The 6,775-nt window shown below is 43.8% G+C and overlaps 1 pseudogene; it reads left to right on the top strand.

The window, feature by feature from the left end:
- Positions 1 to 4,001: 4,001 nt before the first annotated feature.
- LOC124663921 lies at positions 4,002 to 6,775 on the top strand (annotated as a pseudogene).

Below are 6,775 nucleotides of genomic sequence, written 5' to 3'. Positions count from 1 at the left end.
GGGAGAGAGCGACGATGGAGATTCCGGGAGCGAGATTAGGCACACGACGTACCCAGCTTCGGGTCCCCTCGGTGGAGGATCCCTACGTGCTGCTAGCAATTTAGTATATGATCACATATGTGTTTACAGGGTGCCGCCGTAGGCGGAGCTATGTTGTCTATCTGCTATCTATCTGTTGGACTCTATTTCGGGTGCCCTGGCTGGCTTTATATATGCAACCAGCCTAGGGTTTTACAAGAGTCCTAGTCGACTACTTCTTCGGGTTGCCTTGTTGGGCCTTCTCCATATTGGGCCGAGCCGATCCAGGTATACCAATAATGGGTACCCGAACGGTATACCCATGTCAGTAGCCCCCGAGTGTCTAGGGAAGTCGAAGACTTACGTAGAGACTCCAAGCATAATCATCTCCGAAGGCGAGGTCCATGTCGTAGATCATGTGTAGCATAAATGATGTCGACGATTCTCAAAGTTATTTTTCTATCGGGTGCGCGACAGCGCTCCCGATGGGAGTAGCCCCCGAATCTATGGGCAAGTGCTTGCACTTGGGCATAGACTCAAGTTGGACTACTCGATGAAGAACTTGACTGTAGTTCTGGAGGACTTGATGAAATCCATGCGCTCCCGATGGGAGTAGACTCCACTTGAGTCGCAGACTCGAGTTGAGTCTACAAACCTTGAATGTCATATATCATGTATAGTACTTATATTGTCGACAATTTTCAAAGTTATTCTTTATCGGGTGCGCGACCAGCGCTCCCGATGGGAGTAGCCCCCGAGGCTACAGCCAAGTGTTTGCACTTGGGTGTAGGCTCAACTCCACAATTTTTCCTCTATCTTGTATCTTATCGGGAGGGTGAACAATATTCTCAACAAAAGTAGCCCCCGAGCCTATGGGCAAGTGATTGCACTTGGGCATAGACTCAAGTTGTACTACTCTATGAAGAACTATATTGCTGGGCGCAGTCCTTCTTTTTATCGACTCCAGGCCATTGCTATTTTTATTTGACATCCATATCTATATTGTACAGGGATAATGGTAAATGGGGCTGGTTCATCTGACGGATCAGGTACCAGTTAACTGCTCTTGTGGCAATCCCGCAAGAACCTACTTCAAGATCAAGTCCCCGGACTTGACCTCGGTACTCGGCGTAATTCGTCACGTGCCGCTTAAGGACTTACCATGATCCGAATTCCAGTAATGTTATCGGGTCCACAGCGCGTCCGCCGGGATTTTTCTTCACATCTGTTGATGTGGAAAAAAGTAGCAGAGCGTAGTCTTTGGCGATGCCACGCCACACAGGACGGATCCCGGGGTCTTACCTTCGCAGAGTTTTGCGGCATTCAGAGATTATTCGCGACTTTGGCGCTCTGAGAATATTTTGTCAAGTGCCTTGTTCGGCTGATGCAATGACCCATTTTGCGGGTTCTTCTATTTTTCTCTCGGGCTTGATGAGACAGTCCGAATATATTGGTTCTTCTATATTGTCGGGTACATCACCGATGCTCTTGCGGAACAATATGACCGAGTTAATGAACCCGAAGATTTGTCCACCTTTTTTTTTGGGTTCCTCCTTGATGAAAATTTCGTCGAGTTCCTCCTTCAGAAAAAAAATTTCGGGTCCTCTTTGAGGACAATTCTTCGGGTCCTCTTTGAAGATAATTCTTCGAGACCTCCTTGAGGATAATTCTTCAGGGCCTCCTTGAAGATAATTCTTCGGGACCTCCTTGAAGATAATTTTTCGGGACCTCCTTGAAGATAATTCTTCGGGACCTCCTTGAAGATAATTCTTCGGGACCTCCTTGAAGATAATTCTTCGGGTCCTCCCTGAATAAGATTTCGTCGGGTTCTCTTTTGAAGACAATTTCGTCGAGTTCTCTCAAGATTTCGTCGGGTTCCTCCCTGAAAAAGATTTTATTGGGTTCTCTTTTGATTTCGTCGGGTTCCTCCCTGAAAAAGATTTCGTCGGGTTCCTCCCTGAAGAAGATTTCGTCAGGTTCATCCTTGAAGACAATTTTGTCGGGTTCATCCTTGAAGACTTTTTTGTAGGCACAATTATTCTTTCTGTCGACCTGAGATGCAAAGTGAAGAAGTATGGCGCAGCCCCCGAGTGTCGGGTGCGGCGAAAGTAAATGATAATCAACTTTATGCAAATCAAAGGAACACTTAGCTTATTGGGCACGACGGAGTCGGCGCGATGAAGTCTTCGAGTGCGGAGAAGAAGTTGAGCCGAAGTAGAAACCACCAAATAGCGAAAAAAAATGCCGCCAAATTGTTTGATGAAGAAATAGCCGAGCCCCCGAGCGTTGCTGAGGTGATGTCATGATTGTTGTGTCGCAGTCGTGACACGAGGCAAAATCGTTGTCGAGCCCCCGAGCGTTAGGCGTGACGTCGAAATAAGTTGATGGAGTCGCGGCGTCATATTTGGTAAAGCCATTTAGGATGAAGCCATAGACAATAATATACGAAGATGAATCCCAGATGAAGTATTTGAGATGAATCCATATTGAAGATTATGCCATTAAATATAGAGCGTATATTGAAGATAAATCCGTCGATATCATAGAGGATGAATCCATTGGCCCGAAGAATCCAGTAATAATCATAGAAGATGAATCTGCTGATATCATAGAAGATGAATCCATTGATCCGAAGAAAATAGTTCTAGTAATAACCATAGAAGATGAATCTATTGACCCAGAAATGCGTCGGGTAATATTGTATAAGTGAACCAATAATAACCCAAAGAAAACCAATCCAGTAATCCAGAGAGAATAAATCCACTGAGCCGAAGAAAATAAATCCACTAAGTCGAAAAAAAATAATTCCACTAAGCCGAAGAAAATAATTTCACTGAGCCGAAGAAAATAATTTTACTGAGCCGGAGAAGATATATCCAGAGCCGAAGAAAAGAAATTCACCAAGTAACCAAGTATATTTGTGGTAACGAAGTAATGGCGCAGCCCCCAGTGTTTGGATGAATTTGTTGTAATAATGCAATGGTACAACCTCGAGTATTTGGGTATGGTGAAAGTAAATAAATAAGTGAATTTTGGAAAAAGAGGAACACTTAGCTTTTTCATCGGGTCCGAGGGGGGTCATCGCTAGAACAAGTCGTGCAGCTGGCACAGTCGATGTAGGCGCGCGACGCTTGGCCGGAAGTAGTCGATGAAGAAGATGCAGCCGTTGTGGCGGATCCACGACGGGTGAGCTCCCGAATTTGTCGAGTCCGTGATGCAACAAACGAGCCCTCGAGTGTGGCGACTGTGCGCGGTGACGCTGTCGAAGCTTGTTCCGATCTGCAGTTATATTACGACGCAAAAAACTGTGCGCATAATAGTACGAGCCGAAAAGAAAGAAATTTGTTTTTTACTGAAATAAACTTTACTAATGGCGAGTTCGTAACATCAGGCATGCTGACTGGTCGTCGACAAACGAATGTACTATTGAGATTGACATGTGTATACAGAAAAAAAAAATAGAGCAAAACCGAGAAAAAATTGGCATATAATTTATTCGCGGGACACAGCATATGACTTAGGAAGGAAATTATACAGTCGATCAAGTGGGTTCTTTGTTTACTTGCAGAGATCCATGTTAGCTAGACGAATCTAAAGGTATAATTGTTGCACCCCCATGGGGCACTCTGAGGCTATCCACGGTAGCCACCTCACGCGCACGGGTTGGGTCGCTCGCCTCGCTCGATTACTAGCGATTGGGCCACGCGCCGTGCAGCGGTTGGACGTGGGCAGTCGTGGGAGGAGACAAAACGCCCAGGCCAAACCCTATCCCAAATTCCCAATCCCCAATCCCCAATCCCCACAGCCGCCGCCTCCCTAGCCTCGCTTCCCGCTGCCGCCGCCTCCCCAACTCCTGTTCCCCGCCGCCGGTCTCCTCTTCGGCGAGCCGCCGGCGGCTACGTCCCCCCGCTCCGGATCATCAAGGCCAAGGAGCAGTGGGCTAAGGACGAGCGGCTCTGGATGGCACGGCCACGCTCGCCTCGATGTTCGTCAGCTCCGGCGAGGCAGGGACATGGGCGTCGGCCGTGGTTGTCCTCGGTGGCGCGCTGGCCGTGGTAGATCTCATCTTCCGCACCACTACCTCGCGCCATCACCATCATCGGGAAGAGGGGCAGGTGGCTGCTGCACTCCGTCTCTCCCTCATGTGCTCAGGTATCCCTATGTCCGCCACCCTTCTCAGCTCCACCTCTTCTCCAGCCGTCGCACTTGTCTTCTCCTTCTCCCTGAGGTTTTCTGTTTGTGCCTCTCAACAGGCTGGAGGGGAAAAGGTGGAGGTCGTTGGGAGATGGGTGGCGCCCAGATCTTCATGAATTTAGGTTAGGTGATTTCTTCATTTCCACCATGTTCTAAGCTTCATCCTTGTATACACAGTGTTAGCTGAACCATTAAGAAGTAGCACATTTATTTATATGAATTTGTTTTGACATATTTGTTGATCTCTTCTAAAATTGCAGGACCTGCTAAATTTAGTTGCAGTTAAAGATGTTGACGTTGATGCTGTTTTTGTTGCTTAACTCATGTAACAAGACAGGTTATTTATCTTCATCATGCATTTTCTGAAATGTTTTCTGTTAGCCGCTGAATTTTGTTAAGGAATCAAGTTACTGTTGTCCATTGGAAGATTATATTTTATTCCAAAGTTATTTCAACTAACGTCTGATTGCAAGTTCTTCTATCAGGAAATTATTAGAGATTTACCCAAGCAACTGAAGATTTTTTATCTCTCTGCGGTAAGCTCTCCGCAAACTCAAGCTTAATAACCTATGTAGGTATTGGCTTGGTCACATAATAGCTAATCATTCTTATGAGTGACTTACCATGCTCGCAGTATTTCCTATTGCGTAACATCAGAGAGTACACAGAGTTGTATGGGCATGCTCATAGGGCACGGAACTTCAGGTTTTTTGACTACTTTCCCCTAGAGACTTGTTTAACTTACATTTGTTGTATTGTTTTTTTTTTGTTACTCAGTTCTTATGTTCGAATTTGAGCATTTGATAACCGACTTTTACTCCTCTTATGCCACTATATATGTTTGTTGTGAACTCATTTTCCGCTTCTTTGTTTATTCAGCAAGAGGCCGTGTATGCTATAGAAGTTCTCCGAGATGAAATAAGAAATGCACGGCTTGTTGCCAATCCAGGATGTTATCCCACGTCTATTCAGATCCATCTGCTTGTCCCTCTAAAAACGGCAAGAATCAATTAGAGTTCTTAGTTATGATAGTCTTCGACGAAAATTAAAAAAGATTAGACATCACTTGTGATATATCTACAAACGTACAAAGAATCTCCTTTTTTTGTAGCATAGGCGGCAAATTTGCGAAAATATTCTGCCACTGTTATGCTCCTTTATGTACACTTACGAAATGGCATCAGTTTAATAATCTTTATAGTATATAAGTTCTTAGCATATTTTATCTTGCCTTGCAGGCAAAAACTGATCAAGATGAGAAGCATTATAATTGATGCAAAATCTGGGATTATTGGGGCAGGTTTGTGTAATTTGAAGGTACCATGACTTTGGAATTTAAGTATGTATGATTCCAAATCAATAGCCAATTTGCTCTCTATCACCTGCATTTCTTTAGGACGTGGAGCTAAGGAAGCAAATACTTACACCAAGATAGCCGAAGGCTTTAATGCTTATGGAATTAAAGGCCACAGGCATGGTAATCATATTTTTGCTAACATCTGAAGTCGGCTCACTTTATATCTATCAGTATTATTATTTTGGAGAATCTTTTATTACTGTTATGTTCACAAACACATTTGTTCCCCTTTTGATAAATGCAGCCTTGTTACAGATTATATACGTGTTCTATTATTGTGGCTTTCGTGGCCATACTGATGATGGGATAACACCATTTCAGTTCCTGAGGTTGAACAAGACTTTCAAATGCTGCTGAATCCAAAAGTTACTATCAGCTTCACCCCAAATCTTATCTGCACGGTAAGCAGATATTTGGAGATAACTCCTGGTTCTTTACGTTACTGTCTGCTTCACTAGATGCATAATAAATTTGTTGAATGCAGTTGCTAAATCAATTTTGTATATGTATGTTGTACAGAAATGTTGGATGCAATCTACAATGTTTGTTGAAATGGCACCTGGACTGTCAGTGATTTGTATCGACATCTCAAGTGTACATACTTTCGAGTAGATTAAAGATGCCAAATCCCTATTTCTTGCTCTCTAGCACTGTACATAGGCAATCTTGTGAAGGGAGCATCTGGCCAGGCTGTGTACAACTTCAATTTGATGATGGGTCTGACTGAGAACACGGGGCTGCAGTATCAGCCCCTGTTTCCTTGATATGTGGTGTGAATGGAAGAGTTGGAAGTAATTGCTATTTTTTGGTTAAGTTCATATTTTATAGTGTTATAAATTTTGGACATATTTTTTTGCGTTATATTCAGATCCACTTAAGGTTGGTTTTCTCACCCATTGAATTCACCTTTTATCCAATTGCTAATCGACCACCCACTGGTTTACAAAACAGTAAGCCTGAAAAGTCATCTGTTGGTCAAGTGGTCATCGTCCGTCAAGACACAGCCTAACTCAATTCTTATACTTGGTCTCCTTTTAGTCTGTACCTCAAAACGTAGTGCTTCTAGCCTTCTAGCAACCTTATTAACACTATGCCTTATTTGTGATCGATTGTCTTATATAGATACACAAAAGGAATACAGCTGGAGATCCATGTCCGCCGATGCATTTACCCAGAGAAATAGAGAAGCACAAAAAAACCAAAGAG

This window comes from Lolium rigidum, chromosome 6 (genome assembly GCF_022539505.1).
Source record: "Lolium rigidum isolate FL_2022 chromosome 6, APGP_CSIRO_Lrig_0.1, whole genome shotgun sequence".
NCBI classification, from domain to species: domain Eukaryota; kingdom Viridiplantae; phylum Streptophyta; class Magnoliopsida; order Poales; family Poaceae; genus Lolium; species Lolium rigidum.
The sequence above is the reverse complement of the archived record's forward strand: the minus strand, read 5'-3'. Positions and strand labels throughout refer to the sequence as shown.